At 48.7% G+C, this 27,956-nt stretch overlaps 1 protein-coding gene across 1 annotated transcript in view; it reads left to right on the top strand.

The window, feature by feature from the left end:
* Positions 1-27,956, top strand: part of LOC138247405 (leukocyte immunoglobulin-like receptor subfamily A member 2) — a 746,857-nt gene that overhangs the window by 676,326 nt on the left and 42,575 nt on the right. The window lies entirely within an intron of this gene.

The following is a 27,956-nucleotide window of genomic DNA, read 5'->3' as shown; positions in this document are numbered from 1 at the left end:
CTAAGGGGACTTCTGGCAGTGCCCATGTCTACCAAATAGATGACCTCACCTTTTTTCTCCACTATGAGATGGGGTCCACTCCATTTTTCCTGAAGTGATCTTGGGGCCACAGGCTCCAATACCCACACCTTCTGTCCTGGGTGGTACTGAGTCAGGGCAGCCTTCTGGTCATGCCATTGCTTTTGGAGCTCTTGGCTGGCCTGAAGGTTTTAACTGGCCTTTTTCATGTACTCAGCCATTCTAGATCTTAGGCCCAAGTACATAATCCAGAATGTCTTGCTTGGGAGCTTTTAAAGGTTATTTCCAACACTCCTTTACAAGCGCAAGGTGACCTCTTACAGGGTGCCCAAAGAGGAGTTAAAAGGGGCCAAAGCCCACTCCTTTTTGGGGTACCTCCCTATAAGCAAAAAGGAGGTATGGCAACAGGACATTCCATCTCCTCCTGAGTTGTTCAGGGAGTCCCATGATCATGCCTTTGAGAGTTGTATTAAACCTCTCAACCAGACCATTTGTCGGTGGATGATAAGGAGTAGTGAACTTGTAAGTTACACCACACTCCTTCCACATACCTTTGAGGTATGCAGACATGAAGTTACTACCTCTGTCTGACACCAGTTCCTTAGAGAAACCCACTCTGGAAAATATTCCCATGAGGGCTTTTGCCACTGCAGGAGCTGTAGTGATCCTTAAGGGTATAGCCTCAGGATACCTAGTGGCATGGTCCACTACCACAAGGATAAACTTATTGACTGAAGCTGTTGGAGGGTCAAGGGGGCCAACAATGTCAACCCCTACCCTCTCATAGGGCACCCCAACTACTGGAAGTGGAATTAAGGGGGCTTTAGGTGTGCCACCAGTCTTGCCACTGGCTTGTCAGGTCACACAGGAGCGACAAAATTCCTTGATGTCCTCTGCCATATGAGGCCAGTGAAAAAATGGAACAAGTCTGTCCCAGGTTTCACTCTGCCTTAAGGAATATCATGAGCAAAGGTCAGAAGAAACTCCCTATACTGCAAAAGGATGACCACTCTCCTGTCAGCTCCAGGTTTAGGGTCCCTTGACTCATTGTAGAGGAGGTTATCTTCCCCATAGACTTTATGGCTATCAGTGATATCCCCATTCTGCTGTTTGACAGCTTGCTGTCTTAAACCCTCTAGTGTGGGATAGGTCTACTGTGCCACACTCAGCTCTTCCCTAGCAGGCCCCCCTGCACCCAAAAGCTCAGTAGTGTCTGCTGCCAGCTCATCAGGTGTAGGTTCTGCACAGGAAGAGGATTCCTCTTCCTCAAAAGGGAAATCTTCTGGAGAGGGAGGGATAGTGGGCAAGGATTTACCCTTTCTACCCCTGCTGCATGAGCCTCCAATTCCACATCATTGCCTAGTAAGCAGTCTACAGGTAAATCAGTGGCTACCACAACTTTCTGTGGACCAGTAACCCCCCCAGTTGAGATCCACAACAGCCATGGGGTGGCTAAGAGTGTTGTTATGAGCATCAGTCACTTGGTACTGCTGACCAAGTAGGTGTTGTTCAAGGGCAACACGTTTCTCAATCACCATAGTGACACTGGCTCCTGTATCCCTGTAGGCCTCAACCTCAACACCATTTATCAGGGGAAGTTGCTTGTACTTACCCTTATTAAGGGGACAAGCAACCAAGGTGGCAAAATCAATACCACAATCAGAGACTAAAACAGCCTTTGTGGTCTCCCTAACAAGACCAACCCCAACTACATTACCAATGGTGAGCCCAGCTACACCCTTTGATTGGCTATTTGTAGTATTCTTCCCACCATCACTATTACTAGGGGCACTAGAGGACGCAGTTGGGGTCGTGGTAGTGGGAGCCTTGGTGTTTTCCTTTGGACAAGTGGAATCACTTGCCCAATGGCCTTTACTTTTACATAAATAACAACATGGCTTCTTTTGATTGTTTGACGAGGATTTGGAACCACCTCCCCTAGAGGATTTTTGTGGGCCTGATGAATTCTCAGAATTATTTTTATCTTTGTCCCCACCCTTGTCAGAAGACTTACCATCCTTCTTCTTGCCATCCTTGTCACCACCTGTATGAGCTTTTCTGCTCACTCTTGTTCTGACGCATTTGTCTGCCTTCTTTCCCAATTCTTGGGGAGAGGTCAGATCTGAGTCTACCAAGTACTGATGTAACAAATCAGACACACACTTATTCAAAATATGCTCTCTCAAAATAAGATTATACAGACTTTCATAGTCAGTCACCTTTTTGCCATGTAACCACCCCTCCAAGGCCTTCACTGAACAGTCTACAAAGTCTGTCCAGTCTTGAGAGGACTCTTTTCTGGTATCTCTGAACTTTATCCTGTATTTTTCAGTGTTTAAGCCAAATCCATCTAAGAGTGCATCTTTCAAAACTTTGTAGTTGTTCGCATCACTCTCCCTGACAGTAAGGAGTCTGTCCCTAACTTTGCCAGTGAAAGATAGCCACAAGATAGCAGCCCACTGCCTTTGAGGGACCAACTGTATAATACAGGCTCCCTCAAGTGCAGAAAACCACTAGTTTATGTTACCCCCCTCCTTGTAAGGGGGGGAGGGGGACAATCTAGTGCAGGTTTCTTGAATCTGTTTCTCTAACAGGATGACTATCAAGAATGCTGCTGCTAGGGAACTAACCCCCAACTTCTGTCTTTCCCTCTCTACATCTAGAGACTCCCTGTCTAAGGCCAAATGCTGCTGTCTCAGTTTCAGTCTGGCCTCTTCCAACCTCAGCTTTCTGAGTTCCCAGTCTAGGGTGTTATCCTCAGGGTGGAAAGCTTGGGAATTCTCTGACACAGAGGTGATATGGGAAGGGGCGGAAGTGGACCTATCTCTAACTACCTGAACTCTAATTACCCAGCCTTTTGGAGTGAAAGGTGCCTTACTAGTGTGTGACCCACTCCCACTACCAGCTTCACTAGATGGCCTGTTAGTTGAAAGGTCCTTGGAAGTACCCTTCCTAGAGTCCTCAGGGCCCTCCCCTGATTCTACTTGGGTACCCTCCTCCTCTACCTCCTGATCCTGGGTTTGACCAGACTGGTTCTGGTCACTTTCAAGGAGAAGGTCTTTGGTAGGGTTCTTACCAATCCGTAAACCTCTTTCTATGCAGAGACCCCTCAAACGTTTAAAGTTTAAATTATCATAAGTTGTCCGCACAACTTCGGGAGTGGCATCTACTACAGACATAGTTGCAAGAAAAGAGTTTAGGAGAGAGAGAAAACGTTTAGAAACTTTTAAAGAAAAGAGAAAAACTTTTTCAAACTTTTCTGAAACTTTTTTGAAACTTTTTAGAAAGAGAGTTAGACTGTTTAGGTGAACTGTGTATTTTTCTAAGTATTTAGAGTATGGTTTTCTGATGAAAAGCACCAATGACAAAGTGGTAAAGCAGTTACAAGTACTTATCCCACCGCTGCCACCAATGTAGGAGGCCAGCCTGGCTTATAGTGGGTACCTGATGGTACTTACACCTTGTGCCAGGTCCAGTTATCCCTTATTAGTAGATTAGTTGTGTTCTAGCAGCTTAGGCTGATAGTGGTAGCTATAGCAGAGCAGCTTAGGCTGAACTAGGAGACATGCAAAGCTCCTACTATACCACTTATATCATATAGGTACTATATCATAAGAAAGACAATACTCAGAGTTACTAAAAATAAAGGTACTTTAATTTAGTGACAATGTGCCAAAAATATCTCAGAGGATATACTCCCTTAGGAGGTAAGTAAAATACACAAAATATACACACAAACCAAAATCAGGTAAGTAGAACAGTTAGAAAATAGTGCAAACACTGTAGAATACAATAGGATGCAATAGGGCTAGGGGCAACACAAACCATATACTAAGAAAGTGGAATGCGAACCACGAACTGACCCCTAGGCTAGTGTAGTGTGTAGAGGGTCACTGGGAGTGTAAGAAAACACTGAGGGTCTCCAAGATACCCCACCCCAAGACCCTGGAAAGTAGAAGTAAAGTACTACTATTTCCCCAGAAACACACTAAGCATGTGATAGACGATTTTGCAAAGACCACAACAGACTGCAAAGCACTGAAGACGAATTCCTGGACCTGAGGACCTGCAAAGGAAGGGGACCAAGTCCAAGAGTCATGAAAGTGTCCGAGGGGCAGGAGCCCACTAAACCCCGGATGAAGGTGCAAAATGGGTGCCTCCGGATGGAAGAAGCTGAAGTTTCTGCAACAATGAAAGGAGCTAGGAACTTCTCCTTCATGCAGAAGATGTCCCACTGAGTGCTGGAGGATGCAGAGTTGTTTCTTTGGCAAAAGACCACAAACAAGCCTTGCTAGCTGCAAGAGTCGTGGTTGAAGAACAAGGGTACTGCCCAAGCCCAGGAAGGACCAGGATGTCGCCACTTGGGAGAGGAGACAGAGGGGGACCTCAGCAACTTAGAGAGCCCATGCACAAGAAGTTAGCACAAACAGAAGCACTTGAACATGGGTTCAAGAAGTCTGAACATGGCGGTCGTCTCAACACTGCAAAAGAGGGTCCCACAAAGCTGAAGTTCAACTCAGTGAGTTGAGCAATGCAGGACAGAGTGCTGGGGACCTAGGCTTGGCTGTGCACGAAGGATTCCATGGAAATGTGCACAGAAGCCCTAGCAGCTGCTGTTCACACGTGCACAGGATTACTGTCTGAAGAGGGGAGGCAAGGTCTTACCTCCTCCAAATTTGGACAGTTGGACCACTGGACAGTCTGGGTCACTTGGGTCCACAACCTGTGTTCCAGGGGGCACGCTCGTCAGGATGAGAGGGGTCCCAGAGTACCGGTGATGCTGAAGTTTGGTGCCTCCTGGAGCAGGGGGAAGATTTTGTCAACCCACTGGAGATTTCTTCGTGGCTTCTGGTGCAGGATGAAGCAGGCAGCCCCCAAAGCATGCACCACCAGGAAACAGTTGAGAAAGCCGGCAGGATTGAGCGCTACAATGTCACTGGTAGTCTTCTTGCTACTTTGTTGCCGTTTTGCAGGCATCCTGGAGCAGTCAGCGGTCGATCCTTGGCAGAAGTCGAAGAGAGAGGTGCAGAGGAACTCTGATGAATTCTTGCAAGTTGTTATCTGAGAAAAAGCCCACAGGAGAGACCCTAAATAGCCCTCAGTGGTGGATGGGCCACCTAGTCAGGTAAGCACCTATCAGGAGGGGTCTCTGATGTCACCTGCTGGCACTGGCCACTCAGAGGCCTCCAGAGTACCCTCACACCTCTAGATCCAAGATGGCAGAGGTCTGGGACACACTGGAGGAGCTCTGGGTACCACCCCTGGGGTGGTGATGGGCAGGGGAGTGGTGCTGCCTGTACCAGGAGGGACCTGGTGGACTCTACTCAGGAGGGCGAGTCAGAGGTGGCTCTCAGCAACTCAGAGAGCCCACAGAACACCTGGCAGTGCACACAGGAGTCCCACAGCATGGGGGCAAGAAAGGTGCAAAAGGAGGCCCACGCAGCACTATGACAAAGGGTCACACGCCACTGGAGAACCACGCAGGAAGCTGTGCACCGCAGGATAGAGTGCTGGGGGCCGGAGCTGCACGGTGCATGAAGAACTTTGAAGAAGGATGCCAACAAGCCTTGGCAACTACAAAATACGCTGTGCACAGGTTACTGCCTTGCGTGGGGAAGCAAACTCTTAACTCCACCACAGTTGGACAGTTGGACGTCAGGACAGTCACACCCACTTCAGTCCGTGACCCGGGATGCAGGATCCACATAGCTCTTCGGGAGAGGCGATCCACACACCCGGTCGTTGTTGCAGGAGAGTGAGTTCTTTACTCCAAGGGAGATTTCTTTGTTCTTCTGGTGCAGACTGAAGACAGGCTGTCCTCTGAGGATGCACGACTGGGAAACAGTTGCAGTTGCTGGTAGGAGCTGAAGATACAATGTTGCAGATGTTGTCTTTGCTTCTTTGTTGCAGTTGTAGTGTTCCTGGAGGGTCCAGATGCAGTTTCTTTGGCAAGACGGTGAAGTAAAGGATGCAGAAGAATCCTGCTGGAGTCTTGCAATCCGAATCCGAAGAACCACCCAAGAGAGAGAGATCCTAAATAGCCCTGATACACAGGTAAGCACCTATCAGGAGGGCTCTTACGTCACATGCTGGCACTGGTCACTTACATGCTCACAGAGTTTCCAGCCAACTTGGAATTCAAGATGGCAAAACCCAGGGACCCTCTGGAGGAGCTCTGAGCACCACCCCTGGGGTGATGATGGACAAGGGACAGGGGAGTGGTCACTCCCCTTCCTTTGTCCAGTTTCATACCAGAGCAGGGACAGGGGGTCCCTGAACTGGTGTACACTGGATCATGCAAGGAGGGCATCATCTTTGCCCTTCAAAGCATTTCCAGAGGCTCTGGGAGCCTACCCTTCCCAAGCCTGTGACACTTATTTCCAAAGGGAGAGGGTGTAACACACCTCTCCCAAAGGAAATCCTTTGTTCTGCATTCCTGGGGTTGAGCTGCTCAAGCAACAGGGGGGCGGAAACCTGTCTGAGAGGTGACAGCAGCTAGAGCTGCCTGGAAAGCCTTAGAAGACTGTAGTGGCAGTATGGGAGGTCCTCTAAGGAGCCCCCAGAGTGCATGGGATCATACAAACAATGTTTGTAAAAACATGGGGGTATGATTCCTACATGTTTGATACCAAACATGCCTATGTTCGGAGTTACCGGGAAAATGGTCCTGTAGGTCGTGGGGACACCTCTGCTAGTACAGGGGTGCCCTCACATGCAGGTACTCTGCTCCCTGCAGTCAGGGCTGGAAGGCCTGCAATAGGGGTGACGTATAAGTGACCTTGTGCAGTGTAAATGGCAGTGAAAGGGTGCATGCACCTTTTCACACAGGCTGCAATGGCAGTCCTGTAGAAGCTTTTGCATGGGCTCCCTATGGGTGGCAAAAACAATGCTGCTGCCCATAGGGATCCCCTAGAACCCCAGTGCCCTGGGAACCTAGGTACCATAAACTAGGGACTTATAAGGGGGGACAAGTATGCCAATTTTGGGTGAAATACTGGATTACCAGTATGCAGTGACAAACTTTAGAGGAGAGAGAGCATAATCACTGGAGTCCTGGTTAGCAGGATCCCAGTGAACACAGTCAAACTCACTGACATCAGGCAGAAAATAGGAGTAACCATGCCAAAAAGAGGGTACTTTCCTACATTTACCGGAAATCTTGCCACAATTCTCCAACCTATTCAGTCCTCTCAAACTGCAGTAGAATCTAAAATTGGCAAGGGACAAGAGGATGTTGCCTTACTCTGTCAGGATCTGCACAACGCTGCAGCCAGAATCATGGAGGCTGAAACCAGGCTTTACACGGAGGAAGACGGCGTTACAGCTCTCAAACCACAGATGACAAGCCTCCTTGCATGCCCAACAGAACTCCATCACCACTCTGAAGATGCTGAAAATCAGTCCCAGTGCAACAACATGCAAGTGATAAGCATCCCTTAAGGTACTGAACCTCAGCAAACTACAGATTTTTTCGAAACTTGGCTGAAAACTTGGATGCCATCTGAGCATCTGTTGCCCTGGTTTGCAATCTAGCAAGCTCACCTAGCCCTGGTCTCCAGACCACCCCCAGGTGCTCTTCCTAGACCGATGATAGCCTATATCCTTAACTTCTGTGATAGAGATCTCATTCTTGGGGAGGCCAGCTCCTGCCCAGAGCTTCCAGGTGGAGATGCCAAGGTCCTCCTCTTTACTGACTACACCCACAATGTTCAATAACGCCACCAATCCTACACGGAGTTTAAAGAAAAACTGAGGGTGATAGGCCTCTGAATACCATTTTCTCTTTCCCACCAGGTGCTGAGTGGTCCATGTCTGGCAGTGGCTCACAGAAAAATGTCCCCTGTATGACCAAGCAAGAACCCCTTTCTAGGATGCTGGCCTTCAATCTCCTGCTGCTACTGAGCCAAGATCTCTACCCCAGTGCTGTAGGACCCACTCACAGAAGCGACACCATGGCCAGGGCTCTAAAACTTCCTTACACTCTCCCCAGGCTTGAGACAGCTCCCGGTCTCCACCTCCAGTCCCTGGGAACCTAAATGCTCAAATCGTGAAGGCTTCCTATACGAAACACCATCCACACCAACAGACTGTGTGATGACTCTCATCTATCTTGCAGCCCTACACTATGACTTTCCCACAGCAGGTCATCTGTGGGCACAGACGAACATCCCTAACTGAACCATATCAACCTTACTCTCATCAACATGGTCTGAGGGCTAACACCTATTCTTATAGGAGGGATCCACCACTCCCTTTTGTTTTTTATCTTGTGTCTTTTTTCAAATTTTTCTTGTGGGGTGACAGACGCTTCAATGGGGGGAGTATGCGGTGGGGTGGGTGTTGGGGGAATGTGACTCAGTATAACTTTGCAGTTTCTTTTATTATCAGTTCTGACTTGTTCATATGTTGGTTTCTCTTGTTCTATTTGTATTCAGGTACACACCTCTTTCACAACTTGCACAATACATTCTAGGTTACGTTGCATGGCACACACTTCCCCACTTCATGTCCTGTATAAGTGGAGGTGATCCATATCTTCTCATCCTGCATCTTCACGGACTTCAGAGCTCCCATTATGGCAACCTCCTAGCCCCCTCCTGCAATATTGACAGACTTCTAGACAGTATGAAATGCACAGCTGTCTTTACCTTCGCAAACCGACACTCCCCAGATGTCCTACTGCTCCAAGAGACCCACCTCCTGGATAATCGCTGTCCCTTTTTAGCCTGTAGAGTCTACGATAAAGTCTTCCACAAAGGGTTTACCTGGGATCCATAGGGGTAGCCATATTAATGTGTCTGTCTTTTCCTATGTTTGTCTCCAATGAAGTGAGGGACCCTCTTGGTCGCTTCCTGGCTGCTACTGGAATGCTTGAGGGCTGTACTATCAATTTGGTGACGGTATATGCTCCTCTGGTGGCCCTCAATACCTTCTTTCAAGACCTTTCTGTGTACCTCCTTGATCTTCCACAGGCTTTGACTTTGACAGGGGGCTACTTTGACTCAGTCCCTGTCCCTGAACTAGACGCCTCGGGTCTCCCTCCACATCTCAATGGTCTGTCACTCGTCACCTTTCTGACTGGGTTACATCACTTGGCTTGTGTGATGTATGGCAGGTATGGCACCTGAGACACTCACACTTCACATCTATAGCACACCATACCCACTCTCAAATAGATCTTGTTTTTATGCGTGCTCTTGACTGCCACACTGTCACTCAGGTTCAAATTCTCTCATTGGATATTTTCTATCATGCCCTAATTCTCCTGCACGTTTGCTCCTCCAAAGATGACCTACACCTGTTGATCGACTCAGTGCTATATTTTGCAAGACAAATCCTATGCCTGAGCCCTTGGGACAGAACTTCAAGCTTATTTCAGTGGCAACGAAGGCTTGGTCCCCCCCGCTGGGTGCCAGCAAAACAACCATACAAGGATTTGCTAAAGGATATCTTCACACACATGACTGAGCCCACTCACTTCTTATCACCCAGTTGGAGGCTCATGCCCTCTGCTTAGAAAACTGCATTGCATCAAACCCACACGAGGACATAGCCTGGGAGCTTTACCACCTAAGAGACGAAGTACATCACCAGTCTCCTGAAACTGCCAAATATATATACTGCCATGCCTGCTAAAATTTATGGCCAGGGAGACAAGACTGGTAAACATTTGTACTGGGTCTCCTTCCACCACCAAACTACCAAGACCGTGGCTGAAATCATTGATGACGAGTGCAATACAGTGCACATGCTGAAGGAGGTGGTACAAACTTTCACCCACTAATATCGCAAAATATATGTGGCCTCCCCTAAAGAGGACACTAGCTTCTCTACACACTTCCTCTCTGACTTATCCCTGCCCTCTTTGTCCCAGCCAGAAGCCCAGAAGTTGGATGAATTTTTCACAGCCAAAGAAATAGTCACAGCCCTATCTGTGACGGCCTCAGGAAAAACACCCTTCCCCAATGGCTTTCCCACTGAATATAATATCCATATCGCCCTGGCCCACAGACATCACCTGCCCTTGATTTTGAAGAAGCATTTGATACAGTGGACTGGGGATACCTTCAGTCAGTATTGGTGCATGCTTGGCTCAGACCCCGTTGGTACAGGCTAAGCCAAGCCCTTTACTGCAACCCTAAAGCACAGGTACAAATTAAGTGGGTTCTATCATATGCTTTCCTATCAGGTGGGAAACTAGGCAGGGCTGTCCACTATCTTCCCTCCTTTTTGCACTCTCAATTAAGCCAGTAGCACATTTGATCCACAGCGATGCCCAGATCTGCGGCTGGAACGGTGAGAAGGGAAACGAAGACAGCATTGCCTTGTATGCAGTTGATGTCCATCCCTACCTGGCTAATGCTACCACAACCGGCCCAATGCCTTCAAATCCACTGCTGCTTTGCAGAAGGATCCGATTTCTGAATGGACTCCCCCAAATCAGTACTGGTGCCCTTGGTTCCGTCCCAAGATTGGTTTGACTGGCAAATGGAAATTCTTATTTGTTGTTTTAGCTTTAAATACCTAGGCATCTGGTTGACACTTCACTCATCTCTTACTTGGAACCTAAATTTGAACCACTGGTACGAAAGGCCAAACAAGACCTTGTCAAATTGCACGCACTTCCATTAAATATAATGGGTCGTATCACTCTATATATAATGATGATCTTGCCAAGGTTCCTCTATGAATTCCAAAATATCCCACTTACCATACCATGGTCTTGGTTTCGTGGTCCGGATGGGATCACAACCTCATTCTTATGACATGGCTTTCATCCCCATCTCACCCTCAAATATGGCCAGCGTGCTCCATATGATGGAGTTCTAGGGATGAACAACTTGTACTTATATTATCTAGCCTTTCACCTTCTAGTGATTCATGATTAGTTTAACGGAGGCTGGTCAGACCCCACCTATTGCTTGGAGCTGTCCCTTTTGGGTTTCTCCCGAATGCTAGCTATGTTGTATGGTTCACTGATTCCTATCACACTGCCCCATTACCAAAACAAGTCCTGCTGACAGGGAGAGCTGCCCCTATTACCAAAACAGTCTTGCTGAGCTGGAGGGCTGCCCTGTGTCACACTCATTGGCCGCATATATACTCACACAGCAAACACTTCTCTGGCATGGCACCTGGCTCCTTGAAACTGCAATGCTACAGGGCTTTAAGAAGTGGGATCTCATTGTACTCTCACAGTTAGGTAACATTTGGTCAGGGATGTAGGAGACTGGCCCTCTATCGAGGGTGCAAAGCTAGGCACACTATGCCAGGGGTCTAGGCAACCACACGTTGGTTTACAGAGATAAAAATTAGACCACCTAATGCTTTACTTTTTATGGTTGCTTGGTCAAGCAGTTAGGCCAGTTATGGAGAAGAGCAAAGCATGTGTTGTACCCACAGTGTCAATACATTGAGGCACACACTCAAACGAATAACTCGAGACCAATTTACAAAAATACTTCAGATTTTTACTACATTTTTAAGACCAAGATATGATTTTTTAAACTTTTAATAAAGTTGGTCTTTTGGTGCCTCTTTTTGTGCATAATTACGCACCATAGTAATCAATGGAGAAATACTGTGAAAATTCACAGTATATCAGGCAATGCCTTAACCAATGATTCCTTTTGCAGGCAGTTCAGGCGACTTCTGGTTCTAGCGGGAGCAGCTGCGGAAGGTCAATGGAGCTGGTGCTTGTTTGCCTTTATTGCCATAAGTTTCTCTGGGTATGCCCAGATGTGGGTCCCAGGCTCACTGTGCCATTGGAATCAAGTTAGCCTGGCTGATGAAGGGTGATACCCTGAAACCGGTCCCAGGATGCTTGTTTCTGGTCCAGGGAGGACCTGGCCTGGCAGTTCGGGCTAGACTGTGCCCATGAAGAACAGGGTCAAGACTGATTTGCATATAGCTGGGTCCAAACTGGGGTGTCATGGCGAGCAAAAGAATTGATGGTTTAAACCCAGATCTGTGACTGCGGGTGAATGTTTGGTTCCGCATTCCGTCCATCATTTGTGTTTGTTTGCTTTTGTCGCCATAAAAGCGTCGGGTTTGCCCAGACCTGGGTCCCGGGCTCACTGTGCCACTGGAATCAAGCTAGCCTGGCTGATGAAGGTTGATACCCTGAAACCAGTCCCAGGATGCTTGTTTTTGGTCCAGGGAGGACCTGGCCTGGCAGTTCGGGCTCTACTGTTCCCATGAGGAACAGGGTCAAGACTGATTTGCATATGGCTGGATCCAAATTGGGGTGGAATGGTGAGCAAAAGAATTGATGGATTAAACCCAGATCTGTGGCTGGGGGTGAATGTTTGATTGGCTCTGCTTTCCGTCCATAATTTGTATTTGTTTGCTTTTATCGCCATAAGTGTGCCGGGAGTGCCCAGATGTGGGTCTCGGGCTCTCTGTGCCAATGGAATCAAACTAGCTGGGCTGATGAAAAGTAATACCCTGAAAGCGGTCCCAGGATGCTTGTTTCCGGTCCAGGGAGGACCTGCCCTGGCAGTTCAGGCTGGACTGTTCCCATGAAAAACAGGGTCAAGACTGGTTTGCAAATTGCTGAATCCAAATTGGGGTGGCATGGTGAGCAAAATAATTGATGGATTAAACCCAGTGGATTCACTAGTTCTTTGGGAGGAGGAAATACATTCATCCCTGTTTTCCACAGAGGCTTCTCCCCCCAGACATTTTATCAGTTACTTTATTTGTGGGATGCTCTTTCCCATGCTGGGCCACCAGAAGCCTAAGCTTATCTGTGTTGGCATGCTTACCAGTATGAATGCTGTACAACTTGCAGAGCTTCCTTGACTGGTCATAACTAAGTGCCTGGTAAGGGGCCAAGTCTAGCTACTGGCTGTGGGACTCTGCATCTGACAGCTTATTCAAGCTGGGACCTTCTTATTAATTTGGAACTCCTTTTTTGGATAATGCCAACTAAAGTAAAGACTTTTAAACTTTTGCTATTGTTGTAGGGACCTAACCAGGGTCCTAACAATTATTTTACAAATTGTGAAAAAAAGATCTAAGTAATTGAAAAACAAAAACAATTAAGCTAAAGGCAATTTAGAGAGTTATTTGTATGCTTAAAAAATAAACTGAGAAGTATCAGCAAATGCAAAATCTTTATACCACTGCTGATGCACCAAATGTAGGAGGCTGACCCTGTGGGGTGCAAAGCTAGGCACACTATGCAGGGTGTCCAAGCAACCACACATTTGTTTACAGAGTTGAAAACTAGACCACCTAATGATCTAATTTTTATTTTAGCTTGGCCAAGCAGATAAGCTAATCTTGGAGAAGTGCAGAGCATTTGTTGTACTCACAGTATCAATACATCAAGGGGTTCACTCAAAAGAATACCTCAAGACCAATTTACAAACATACTTCAGATTTTTATAAACTTTTTAAGACCAAGATCATCAAATTGGGTAAGTACTTTTCAAGCTATGAATTTTTAAACTTTTAATAAAGTTGGCCTAAATGTAGAAATAATTTGAAAATTCACTGTAAATCAGGCAATACGTTTACGAATGTCTCGTTTTGCAGGTATACCAAGGTCATCAAGGGGTACCCTTGACCAGCTGGAGAAGTTCGGGTGACTCCTGGTTCCAGCGGGAGCAGCTGCAGAAACTCGACGGAGCTCCTACCAGGCCACTTCAGGGGACCACTTGGAAACGCACTACACAGGTGGACTCAAAGGTAAGTCCTGTGTAGCCCCTTGGGGTGTTTAGGTTACAAGGGATCTGGGACCCTTAGGGCACTGTTGGATCTCTGGTGCAGGCACATGGCAGCTGGATGCAGAGCAAATCTGTGAGCCAGTAGCTGTGTGCAAAGTTCCAGGTGATTCCTGAAGTCCCTCAGCTGGGGCTTCTTCCTGGTCCTTTTTCAGTTGGGAATGGACTGTCCTTATGGATGTCCGATGTGAGGTGACCAGTAGCTGGGGCTATTGCACGGTCTTGCCACTGAAGGTCACAGTATCGCCAAACTTGGCACACTGATAGATTTTGTCCTCTTGGTCTGACAGGTGAAGGTCGGACTGGCTGTGGCATCCAGTTCCTTGGTCAGCAGCCGGTCAGTGAAGTGGGCTTCACTGGGTCTAAGGTTCCTTTGTGTTGGAAAGTGATGCCTCCTCTGGGGGTTTGTAGAGTCTGTCCAATGTCCAAAAAAACCCTCAGTGGGAATTGCCGAGTCCTGGGTGTATCAGGCAGGTTTTGGTGCCGCAGGACTTCAGTTCTCGAGCCTCGGGTCTTCATTGTTGCTGGTCTTATTTTGTCCTTAGAATCTGATTTCTTGGTCTAGGGATGCCCCTAAATACTGTATATAGTGGGTGTTTTACAAGGGAACCTATAGTGACCAATGGGTCATCTACCTTAGGTTGGCTACACCCACTAAGTGACCACTTCCTATGGGCAGTGGTCACTTCCCTATACCTGATTGGCTATTGTCCTCCCATGCATGATGGAGGAAAATAAAATGGAGAGGTCACCTAACATGCAACAACTTAGGGATGGTGCTAGCAGCAGGCCTGAGGGTCAAGTTTCAAGGGTGGTGAGCCCTTTGAAGCTTGCTGGAAGGGCAGTGCACATTCCTGAGGGAGGGGGTGTTAGCACCTCCACCAGTAAGGACTTTGTTCTGAATCCTAAATAGCAGGATCTCTCACCCCAGGGATTGAGACTCTTATGTGGTGGTGGCAGTCTGGTTGTGACTGGCCAGCAACCATGCCAGGGTAGTTAGCTTTTACAGGGGGCACCTCTAAAGTGACCCCGGGTTACATTTTGCAATAAATCCAATACAGGTACCAGGTTGGATTTATCATTATGAGTTGTTTGATACCAAACAACCCAGGGTTCAGAGTGGCTATCATGTAGCTTTGAAACTCGTATGACCAGTGTCCAGAACATGCACTTAAAATGGCTGCTCTGTTCACTCACAATGTCCTAGGTTTGGCAAGGACATGGTGGGGGCATATTGCTCATGCAGCTCGGCCCTCACACACAGTGTAGTGCAGCCTGCCTTAGGGATGGAAGGCCTGTCTTACCTATACTGCCTGCAGTGGGTAGTGGAAAAGGCACACAGCCAGTGTGCCATGTTGAGTCTGTCTTTTGGGATTGTATCTTGACACTCAGCCTGCAATGGAAGTGCTGGCTGCATCTGAATGCATGGTCCTAGAGGGTGGCACAATTAGTGCTGCTGCCCTCAGGGGCCTACCCTTAGTACCCCATGCCCTGGGCACCTAAGTACCATTTACTAGGGACTTATGGTGGCAGCTAAAGGTGTCTCCAATTAGGAAATGCATCACAACAGTTTTGGGTAAGAGATATGGCCCAGGGAACCTGGCTAGCAGGGGCCCTGGTCACTAACAACCTTGAGGCTTCATCATTTACCAGACAAAAAGTGGGGGGCTAACCATGACAAAAGAAGCCTTTTCTCTCAAGAGACATACATGCGATCATTTCAAGAGCATTAACGCACTCACACACTTCCCAGTACACAATTCTATAAATACCTTCAACTACTTCATGCCGTCCACTCCCATGCCTCCTGCACTGACACACTCCAGAGTTCAGTCCACTAGAGCCCAAACTACTTATGGAAGCATTAGGCAAAGGAGGGATATCCCAAATTTACAGGGCAATAATCGTAAATACCCTGGGCGACCTAGATCACCTCAGAACTCAGTGGGAGGACTGAATAGGCCCCTTTTACGATGATGATTGGAGGAATGCTCTGATGGCACAAATGACTATTGCTATTTTCTCCCATCTGTGCCCTATTCACACTTAGTACTTACGCTGCGCTTACCTTTCCCTGCTTAGACCCCACCATACATCTTATCCCAGTGAGCCCATTTGTCCATGCTGTGGCACTTTTATCATCTGGTTTGGATGTGCCCTCAGATTCAAAGTTACTGGTGTGCTATAGTGGGTGAGCTTACTAAGGTTTTGGGATAGTGGGGATCCACTATCTCCCCTAGTGATCCTGTTGGGGGTTTGGGCAGTGCTGGAGGTATGAGAACTGAATGGGTGTTCCTAGGCACAGCCCTCCAGATCACCAAGCAAGACATTGCAGCTCAAAGGAAAGCCTATGCCCCTTTCACCCTCTCACAATGGCACCAGGGGGCCAATTGGTGTGTCCAACAAGTAAAGTCAGTTTTATGAAGCTCGGGCTGCCCCTGAAAACATGTTCGAGGATGGGGGAAATAGTTGGGACAAATACTCCAAGGCTCTATGGCCCTCATTAAAACATTGGCGGTAACTACCACCTACCGCCACGGCGATGGTTGCCAACATACCGCCGCCGTGGCTGACAGCAACACCACCACGACAGCAAAACACCACCGACCGTATCATGGGCAATGATACAGCCTGACAATGTTTTGCTGGTAGACACTGCTGCTGACAGCAGCACCGCAGACCATCTCCAGCCAGAGGACACCCTGCAAGCAGGTAAGTTGGGTTCTCCGACAGGAGAGGGGAGTGGGGGGAGCTGTGTGTATGTGGGGGCTATGTGTACGTTTTGGAATGCGTGCATGTGGGTGTGAGTTGCGTTGAATGCGTGCGTGAATGACTGATTGTGAGTGTTGTGTGTTGTGAATGCATGTGTGTGACAAGGTTTGTTGGTGTGTGTTGCGGTGTGTGGGTATGTATGTGTGCATGCGTGGGTGGTGATGGATATGCGTATGTGCATGTGTGTACATGGGTGCGCTTGTGGGTGTGTATATGTGCGGGGGCAGGAGAGGGAGGGGACGGGTGGGGGAGTACTTTGGGGAGGGTGAGGGGGCAGGGCAGACCCTACCGCCATGGTTTTCGTGGCAGTAACTTCAGCACGAAAACCATGGCGGTAGGCCGGGTCGTAATCCCGAGGGTGGGATTGTGACGGCCGCCGGGCTGGAGGCCGAAGTCTCCAGCCCAGTGGCCATTACCACTTTTCCCATTTTTAATACCGCTGGCCTGTTGGCGGTATTAACGTCGCTTTAACACTGACCGCCAGGGTTGTAATGAGGGCCTATCTGTCAAAGGAATAGATGTGCCATCTTGTGCTTCTGTATCTCACTACTATATGATTGATTTGTGTTTCATTATAAAAATGGAAATAGTTTTGTCTGTGGTGCCTGGTGGACTTTTTCCCTTTTGCAGGGTCATCCCCAATCTTTTTGCCTCCTGCCACCTATTTTTTCTGACCTGTTTTTGTTGGCTTTAGGACTCTGAGCACTTTACCACTTCTAACCAGTGCTAAAGTGCATATGCTCTCTGTGTAAACTGTATTGTTGATTGGCTTTCCATGATTGGCATATTTGATTTACTAGTAAGTGCCCAGGGCCTGTAAATCAAATGCTACAAGTGGTCCTGCAGCACTGGTTGTGCCACCCATATTAGTTGCCCTGTAAACATGGCTCAGACCTGCCACTGCAGTGTCTGTCAGTGCAGTTTTAAACTGTCAATTAAACTTGGCAAGTGTACCCACTTGCCAGGCCTAAACCTTCCCTTTTTATCCATGTAAGGCACCTCTAAGTTAGGCCCTCAGTAGCCCCATGGGCAGGGTGCCGTGTATGTTAAAGGTGGGACATGTATTTATGTGTTTTACATGTCCTGACAGTGAAATACGGCAAAATTTGTTTTTCGCTGTTGTACGGCTTATCTCTCTCATAGGTTAACATGGGTGCTGCCTTTGAATATGATTACAGTGCAGATTCCCTTTGGGAGCTGATAGACATTTGGAGTTTGGGGTCTCTGAACTCTCAATTTAAAAATTCAGCTTTTAGTGAAGATGGTTTTTAGATTGTGTGTTTGAAAATGCCACTTTTAGAAAGTAGCGATTTTCTTGCTTAAACCATTCTGTGACTTTGCTTTTTTGTGGATTCCCTGTGTGGGTTAGTTTGCCAGTTGGGCTGTTTGCACCTCTCCTCTAGACAGTGACACAAATGGAGCTGGGGTGTAGCCTGGATATCCTGATGGGCCATCTGGGCTGAGGGGAGGAGTGGTCACTTACACCTCAAAGGGCTATGCCTGCCCTCACACAATGCAGTCTCCAACCCACTGGTGTGTGTCTGGTGCCTGGTCTGGGCAAGGCAAGATTTTGAAAACAACAGAGACTTCTCTTTGAACTAGGCCTACTTCAAAGGCAGAAAGGGGTATAAGAGGAGCACCCAAAACCCCTGAAAATCAGATTTCTTCTGGAACAAAGAGGAATCTCTGCCAAGGAGAACAGCTGGAAGCTGGAGGAGCAGTACTGCCCCTTTGCCTGTGACTAATTTGCTGGGTTAGCCTGGAGCAGCTGCTTCTACCTGAGATAGGACAAAGACTGACTTTTGTGTGACTTCCCATTGGTGAAGAATCTCCAAGGGTTTGAACTGAGCTTGCCTCCTATTGTTGAAGTCACAGGGACAACAACAACTTCTCTCTGCCAGCACTCGGGCTTTCTGGTGAGAGTCCTTCCTGCCAAGTGGTACCCTAACCTGTCTCTGGGCCCTTGAAAAGTATAGCTGGTGGAAAAGGACAGGAATCCACGCGAAGACCACCATGCGGGGAAACATTCGATGCACCACCTGCCTTGCGGCTGAAAAACAACTTGCAACACTTACAGCGGCTGCTGTTAACAACGCAAGCCCCCACACAGCGCAGTTTCTTGACACCATGTGACTGGATTTTGATGCAACATTGCTGGTGCGCAAAATCAACACGAAGCCCGCCCGGACCGAGGTGCCCGTCCGGATCAACGCATCACTCTCTTGCGGTAGAGAAGAAACGATACCCGCCAACCCGACCGGAGGAGGAACGATGCACGTTCTCGCTTGCGGGTGAGAAATAGACGCATCGCCGGCCTTTTCTGAATCACACTCACCCGTGCAGCTTTATTTTGACAGTACCCAGATTCTTTTGCACTGTTTTCGAAAGGATTTAAGACTCTTTTGCTTTTTAAATTCATAACTTTACATGTGTATGTTGGACTTTTGTTGCTTTGGTATATATTCGCTGAAAAAAACCAAGGTTGTAGGGATCTTACCTTGTGCTCCTTAGGGCCCCCCCTACAACCACCATGTGTGCACCATATCTAAGATAGGGTGCACCATGGCACAGGGTATGGGGAAATAGCTTCATTTTTATTGATACTATTGATGTACTCTGCAGGAGTAGTGCTAAAATATTGGCACTACTCCTGCAGAGTACATAGGGGCCATTTATAAATAATAGAAGCCCCCTTTTAACACCTGCTCTGAGCAGGTGTTAAAAGTCGTGTAAAAAGTGATGCAAGGAAATCTGCTAGATTTCCTTGTGCCTTTTTTTTGGGCCCCCTAAGGGGGAATACCACCTTTGCATACATTATGCCTGGGAATGCAAGGATAGGCATAGAAGGCAGGCACCTTGTTTCAGAAAATGTTCTGGGGGAGTCCATTACTGACTTAGAAACCATTGACTGCTCACAGCAAAGTCACGGTTGACTCTAAGGTTGAATTAGTTTTTTTTCATTGTCAATGCCTACCACTCAGTCACCAAGCCAAATTACTGCATCCTCCTTGATCGTTTCACCTTTTCCATGCCCACAGATCCACTCAACTGTATTTAATTAGCCCCTGCACCAAATATAAACAGAAAACTTATTTGCGTGTGTTTTTTCAGCAGACATTTTTGTTGTGTTATTGTTTCTTTTTTTAATCCGGAAAGTGGAGCTCATCTTCAAAATCAGTGAGGTCACCTGGAGGATGATCATTTGCTGCCACACTTAGGACATCCAGGAAATTCACTTATCCACGGTTGTGTCTCCTGAAAGCTTATAATTTTTGGATAGGTGTTGTTTATTCATTTTACTCATCTTCAGTTTTTCTACATTTTGAAGAGAGAGACTTTGGGCCTCATTACAACTTTGGCAGTTTGACAAGCCGAGCATCAAAGCTGCGGTAAGAGGCTGCCATCATCCCACTGCCTTCCCCTAGTCGTATTACAATGTTTCCACCAGGCTGACTGGCAGAAACATCAAATTACGACTTTACTGCTGATCAGCCCGGCGGAAATAGTACCACGCCATTGGCACCCTTAAGGGAGTCTGCAGAGTAGGCAGTGGACATTTCAAGGGTGCTTGCAGGGGGGCTGCTTGCACTGGCTTTCCTACAGCCTTTTCATGTAAGGGACCCCACCATGAAAAGGCTGGCGGAAAAAGGACTCATGATCAGCACAGCAGTGCTGAACTCCGCACCGCCGTGGCTGACCATGACTCCTACTGCTGCCAACCCTGTCAGGATCCATGATCCTGGTGGTAGCAGCGGTCCCCTGTGGGTCTGACCTCTAGGGTCATAATCTGGCAGTCGGACCGCCAGGAGTGCATTGGTCCGACCGACGCCGCAGGTTTGTCAGTCCTCAGACCGCCAAACTCGTAATTAGACCATTTGACTTTCTGACCTTGACAGCTGCACTAAACATCTATCCAGATGATACATTGGCTTGGAGACATGCAAGAAACTTTATTGCCAGCCTACTGAATTCTGCCCACTGCTCCTCTTTAGCCATGCCAAAAGGATAATAGCTTTTGACCCAAGTAGACTTTTGTTTGTTCTTCCAAGAAGCTCTGTACACTCTTTTCCACTATTATAGTAGTAGACGTTGTCTGTTTCAGAGTTTTTTATATGGTCTATTCAAACCCTAGATTATTCATATACCAATCCATTGCAGATACTGGAAGTGAAAGTGATGCTGTTGATGCTATAGGTTTTAAAGCACTTTAGTTACCCCTGGTGGATGCACCCCAAAGGTTGAAGACAGCATTTCATTTCTGCTATGGCGTAAAAGTTGCAATTGTTCATCTGGGTCACTTCCTTTCTTGATGATCCTGGTGTTGTCATCCACTGATGAAAGAGGTACAAGAGTTGGTCTGCCTTTTTTTGTAGCAGGGATCCAGTACCATGGCACACATGTACTCTTCATTAGACACAATCTCTTTTTTAAGCCTTTGATTTGTGTTCTCTTGAATTATTAAGATATTGACCCGAGACACTGGTTCTTCATCGATATCTAGGTAGGTTTATTCGCCTATTGCCGTAGGTTTTGCACCATGTGCAACAATGGAATGGCTTGGGTAATTGTTAAACATGTTGACCTGCTGTGTCAAAATCTCAAAAGGCAGTAGCATTTGGGTCGGCATTCACTTGCCCCCCATTTGCCAACCTCCATTGTCATAACTTTGGCAGTTTCATCCCCTCTCTTAAGTAGGATGTTCTAAAATGTTTGTGCTACAGAGACTCCTTTATTTCTTCACAAACCTGCTGGTTTGGGTTCAGCGTAGTTCGTTTAAATAACTCAGTTTTACACCTAGGGAGTTGATATGGGGCTTGGAATGACAAGTCTCGCTAGAGGTACTTAAGCATCCTATCACTGAGGGTGGATGTTATACCTTTAATTATTCCCTCTGTGTAAGACCTATGATTATGTCATGAAAAATTTAAGGATGAGCGGATTCCTTTGGTGTCAGTTGATGTTATGCTGGCAGCAGGGAAGCCACGTACTTAACAGGCTGGCAATAAATCAGATTAAGAAGAACTTGAATTGGCTATGACTAGCAATTTGTATAATTTGGCAACAAACTGCCAGTTTCCCGCCTGTTGGAGAGGCTATGAACTCACATCAACCGTGAAGGATACAGATCAGGAGATTTACTAGCATTGTACGACACAGCACCAGCTTTATAGTTAACGTGCGTGCATACCAAAACACCTGCAAGAGGCCATGCCAATCCTATTACCATATCAAAAGCACATTTGACTATTATCTGCGCTGCTCAAGCACATTTATAAGTTACTTACAGTTTGCATTGAGAGTAAAGATATTGTGCTCCGTCGATAATCTCACGTGCTCCGGCACACACCAAGTCTCAGAACTTTGTTATAGAAGTTGATCTTTGATTACGCGCACATGCGTGAAAACAAGGGCAATCAGATTTGAAAGCTATGCAGAGTGATGCTCTGGTGCCCATCTTATAGAAATGGTTTCAAACGTATTGATTGAATACAACTTGTGACGTTATACAGCAACAGGCATGCTTTGCATCAAATTTGCCTGTGTGAATACTGCGACAGGCACACTTTTTAAGTCAGAACAGAGCTACAATTTACAAGTAACACACAACGTTTACACAGCTACTGGCACGCCTTTAGCAGTTCATGCCTGCCTGTGTGTACAGCGATAGGCACACTTGCAACCCAGTACTTATAATTTTGAGTAAAGTTATTGTATAAACACACTGGCCCTTATTACAACCCTGGCGGTCAGTGTTAAAGCGGCTGTAAGACCGGCAACAGGCCGGCGGTAAAAAAAATGGAATCACGACCATGGTGGAAACCGCCAACATAGACAGCCACTTTAACACTCCAACTGCCACGGCTGTACAAACAAACAGCTTGGCGGTCACCGCCAACAGACAGGCGGAAGACAATGTACCGCCCACACTATTATGAGAGGCCAATCCGCCACCTTTTCCGGGGCGGAACCAACGCGAACAAAAACACGGCGGGAACAGGACTTGGAAGGGAAAACACTCACCTCTACATATTCCATGAGGAACCAGGACGCCATGGAGCTAGAACTCCAAATACTCCCTGCGATAGTATTCCTGCTCCTCTAACAGGAGCACGAAAGACGCCGGCGACGACCACGGTGAGTACTGCACCTACAACACAGGGGAGGGGGAAGGGAAAAGAGAGTGACACACACATGCAACACGCAAAACCCCCATCCCCACCCTCACCCACTACAACATACACACAAATACATGCTGCAACATTACATTTACACCCCGCATCCCTCCTGGAAGAACTCAAGGACAAAAGGAAATGAGTTGAACAATTGTAATAAATAAAAATCCATTTGTCAAAACTTGAAATACAGTATACACAATTATATGCACAAACTATACAAGTCCTGATAGTGCACAATTCATAGTCTGTGGACCAAAGGGCCCAAAATGCATGGGCGAAGCCCACACTCGTCACCAGACATCAAACGGAGAGAACACTGCACGGGCATCAGATCAAAATGAAACAGGCACCTCAGGGGGAAGGGTAGGGGGGGCACCTCAGCCGGATGAGTGCACGACGCCACTGCTCCATGAGGGGGCTCCATGCCCATTGATGTATCCTTGGGAGTGCAAAGCCACAGTCTCTCAAGTCTCTCCAGCGGGTGGTTTGCCCACTGCTCTATCCTGGGGAGTGCAAAGCCACAGTCTCTCAAGTCTCTCCAGTGGGTGGTTTACCCACTGCTTTATCCTAGGGAGTGCAAAGCCTCAGTCTCTGAAGGCTCTGCAGTGGGCGGTTTTCTCACTGCTCTATCCTGGGGCGTTCAAAGCCACAGTCTCTCAAGTCTCTCCAGTGGGTGGGTTGCCCACTGCTTTATCCTGGGGAGTGCAAAGCCACAGTCTCTCAAGTCTCTCTAGTGGGTGGGTTGCCCACTGCTCTATCGTGGGAAGTGCAAAACCACAGTCTCTCAAGTCTCTCCAGTGGGTGTTTTGCCCACTGCTCTATCCTGGGGAGTGCAAAGCCACAGTCTCTCAAGTCTCTCCAGTGGGTGGTTTGCCCACTGCTCTATCCTGGGGAGTGCAAAGCCACAGTCTCTCATGTCTCTCCAGTCAGTGGTTTGCCCACTGCTCTATCCTGGGGAGTGCAAAGCCACAGTCTCTCAAGTGGATAACAGTCTCCACTGGTTCTGAAGGGGGCTTTGTGCCCAGAGTGCTTCATCCTGCCAGGGACTGAGGTAGTGGATGTGATACTCCACTGGTTCTGGAGGGGGCTTGGTGCCCAGAGTGCTTCATCCTGCCAAGGACTGAGGTAGTGGATGTCTTTCTCCACTGGTTCTGGAGGGGGCTTGGTGCACAGAGTGCTTCATGCTGCCAAGGACTGAGGCAGTGGATGTCTTTCTCCACTGGTTCTGGAGGGGGCTTGGTGCACAGAGTGCTTCATCCTGCCAAGAACTGAGGTAGTGGATGTCTTTCTCCACTGGTTCTGGAGGGGGCTTGGTGCCCAGAGTGCTTCATCCTGCCAAGGACTGAGCTAGTGGATGTGATACTCCACTGACGGTGGTGCAACATGCAAGCTGCCCAGGCTCCTGGAACTGACCACCAGCCTCGGACCACTGACCACTGGGGATGGCAGCCATGTCTGCGGTGGTGCCACTGGCTCAGGCTGTCGCGGGCTGCTGGCGGTGCTGGCGGCGGTGTCAGTAGCAGCGATGCTTGCGGCTGCCTCAGTGGCATCGGTGCTGGCAGCGGTGTCCGTAGCGGCAGTGCTTGCGGCTGCCTCAGTGGCATTGGTGCTGGCGGCAGTGTCAGTAGCGGCGGTGCCTGCAGCGGACTCTGAGGCATTGGTGCTGGTGGCGGGCTCAGTGACTGCGGTGCTGGTGGCGGTGCGTGTGGCGGTGCAGTTGGCGGTGCTGGTGGCGGTCTTGTCACACAGGGACATGGGGTATAAGGCCTAAGCCTGATTGCTGCACACATGGAAGTCGCAGGAGCCTGACTTGGTGTAGTTGGCTCTTACCACTTGTGGGGTTGGGGTGCCGCATAGCCTGCCTCACAAACTGACCTTGCCTACCAAGATTACCCTGGCCTAGGGGAACCCACAGCCCACCTCCCCCACCCACACACCTCGTAATGCGCGCAGAGTCAGATGGATGTGACTGTACTCACCCCCTTGTGGCTGCTGTGATGCCCTCAAGCGCCCATCCAACTCCGGATAGGCCACCACCAGGATCTGGAACATCAGGGGGGTCATGGTGTGACGGGCACCCCTCCCACGTTGGGAGGCCATCCCCAGCTGGGCCTCCGCCATCTTCTTGCTCCAGCAGCGAATGTCCTCCCATCTTTTACGGCAGTCGGTGCTCTGTCTGTGGGGGACCCCCAGGGTCCGGACGTCCTTGGCGATGGCACGCCAAATATCCTTCTTCTGGTGGGCGCTGACCTAGAGGAATAGTACAGGGGAAAAGGATAATCTTTAACCGTCCGGATCATCACAGTCATTGACCCACGTTGACGCACATGCACTCACCGTCCGCTCATGCAGGCCTCAGTCCCCCCCGTATCTTCCATCCACACCACTCCAAACATGCATTGCCCATACAGCATGCTCACAGTGTACTCACCTGTTTGAGGACCGTAGAGTAGCGTGTACTAGGGGAGGACCCCATCCACTAACTTCTCCAACTCTTCCGAAGTGAAGGCAGGGGCCCTTTTCCGAGACACATGAGCCATCGTCACTTCCAGACTGAGGTCACAGCAGCACTTGCAGTGTAGGTCCTCTCTTGTCGAAGGTCAGGTATCAAGTGAGTGAACAGACAGAAAATGGCAGTCACGTCCGCGGCGGTGTGTACCGTCACTGCCAGCGTACATCGTCATTGGCTCCTGGGACCCATAGGGTCCAATGTTAACCAATGCAGAATTGCGCCGCAGTCTTCGACCGCCTACCACGACGGTGTACAACGCCAGCGCAGTCACCTCATATCCCCTCGCCCCACCTTACAGGTCAGGCAGTCACCATTTCAGGGGGCCACATGGCATTATTTTTAAATGCGTCACACCTATCTAGGCCTTGCATACACACAGTGACAGGCACATTGCGGATTGACAAATGTGTGCAAAAATTACTTTTTTAATACCTCAGTGTTGGCTGACTCTGTGCTCGCTGTTCTCGTCCATAGGGCATGTCCGCTGGGGCAGGTGAGGAGATGGCGGCATCCTCCGGTGTACAGAACACCGGTGGACCTGTCGACAATAGAAGAGAGACACGTAATAGTCACCTACAGACTTGATCGTGCAACAATCCGTGAACTGTGTGCCCAGTTGGAGCCAGATCTGATGTCAGCAATCCGCCATCCCACAGGAATACCCCCTCTAGTGCAGGTTCTGTCAGTACTCCATTACCTGGCAAGTGGGTCTTTTCAAACAACAGTGGCCATTGCATCAGGGATGTTCCAGCCTATGTTCTCAAACATGTTGTCCAGTGTTGTCTGCCCTGCTTAAACACATGCGCAGCTACATCTTTTTCCCTCAGGTGGAAGATTTGCCCACAGTGAAAGGTGACTTCTTTGCCCTGGGACATATCCCCAACATCCTTGGTGCCATTGATGGGACACATGTGGCCTTGGTACCCCCCCGCAGGAGTGAACAGGTGTACAGAAACCAGAAGAGCTACCATTCAATGAATGTGCAGATGGTGTGTTTGGCCGACCAGTACATCTCCCATGTGAATGCCAAGTTTCCAGGCACAGTGCATGACGCTTACATTCTGAGGAATAGCAGCATCCCTTATGTGATGGGACAACATCAGAGGCATCGTGTGTGGCTAATAGGTGAGTACAAGGACCCTATACCGTGTGAATAGTTGTCTGGGGTTGTCCCTAAGGGCTAGTGTGTGTCTAACAGTTGTCCCTCGACATTTGCAGGTGACTCTGGGTACCCCAACCTGTCATGGCTACTGACCCCAGTGAAAAATCCCAGGACAAGGGCAGAGGAAGGCTACAATGAGGCACATGGGCGAACTAGGAGAGTGATCTAAAGGACCTTCGGCCTCCTGAAGGCCAGGTTCCGGTGCCTCCATATGACAGGTGATTCTCTCTACTACTCACCAAAGAAGGTGTGCCAGACCATCGTGGCCTGCTGTACGCTGCACAACCTGGCTTTGCGACGACAGGTGCCTTTTCTGCAGGAGGATGGTCCAGAAGGAGGTCTTGTGGCAGCTGTGGAGCCTGTGTACAGTGAAGAAGAGGCGGCAGAAGAAGAGGATATCGACAACAGAAACAAGTCATCCAGCAATACTTCCAGTGAGGCCCAGGTAAGAAGATGTCACTGGCTCACACATCTCATACAATTTTTAGACCTATCATATGTCTGTCACTTTCACTCAGTATATGGACCCTGACTTGTCACTTTGTCTTTCCATTTCACAGATGTGGGTCCAACTGTGTGACCTCTGCTACATTACCTCATGGACTAGAGCTGCGTGATATAGGTATTTTGACAATACAATCGACATTGCTATTCTCCTTAGTTATTGCAAATACACATTTGTGAAAACACAGACTGACTCCAGCTTGTTTTGTGATTCAAGTGTGTTTATTTCAGTGCAAAATAGTGGAGGGGGTTGTAAAATGGGCAGGGGTGGTGGTGGAGGATTGTCCATGGCAGAGTCCAGTCTATTTGTTTCACAGGTGCATTGTCCAAAGGGGCATAGGAAGTGGAGCTAGGGCTGTTGAAGGATTGAAAGGATGACAAAGTGGGACAGAAGGATGACATTCAGGGTGGTCTCAATTCCTGGCAGGGGTCTTGGCATTGTTCTCTGTCTTCGTTCTGGATTTCAGGGTCCATTTACGGGGTGGTTCTCTATCTGCAGGGGGTGGGGTGCTGGTGTCGTGGTCCTGTGGCGGTGCCTCCTGTCCAGTATTGCCGGCGGAGGTGGTGGGCTGTTCATCATCCAGGCTAGTGTCAGGGGCCCCTTATTGTGCCACAGTGTCCCTCCTGGTGTTCACAAGGTCCTTCAGCACCCCTACAATGGTGACCAGGGTGTTGTTGATGGACTTGAGTTCCTCCTGCAGCCTCTGGGTCTCCTGAAATTTGGCCAGTACCGTTGCCATCGTCTCCTGGGAATGATGGTACGCTCCCATGATGTTGGAGAGGGCCTCGTGGAGAGTGGGTTCCCTGGGCCTGTCCTCCCCCTTTCGCACAGCAGTCCTCTCAGTTCCCCTGTTTTCCTGTGCCTCTGTGCCCTGAACCGTGTGCCACTGGCACTGCCCACAGGTCCCTGATTTTCATGGGGTGGTGGGTTTGCCTGGGTTCCCTGTAGTGGTGGACAAACTGCTGCTTGACATGTCTTGGGGACAGAGGGATGGGCCCGCTGGGTGGGTTCTGGTGTTCCCTGAGGGGGGAGCCTCTGTGGTGGCATGTGCCAGTGTAAGGGGAACCGACTGTCCCGAGGT

The sequence above is a fragment of the Pleurodeles waltl genome, chromosome 7 (assembly GCF_031143425.1).
Source record: "Pleurodeles waltl isolate 20211129_DDA chromosome 7, aPleWal1.hap1.20221129, whole genome shotgun sequence".
NCBI lineage: Eukaryota > Metazoa > Chordata > Amphibia > Caudata > Salamandridae > Pleurodeles > Pleurodeles waltl.
Note: the sequence above shows the minus strand (reverse complement) of the source record. Positions and strands in the feature narration are given on the sequence as shown.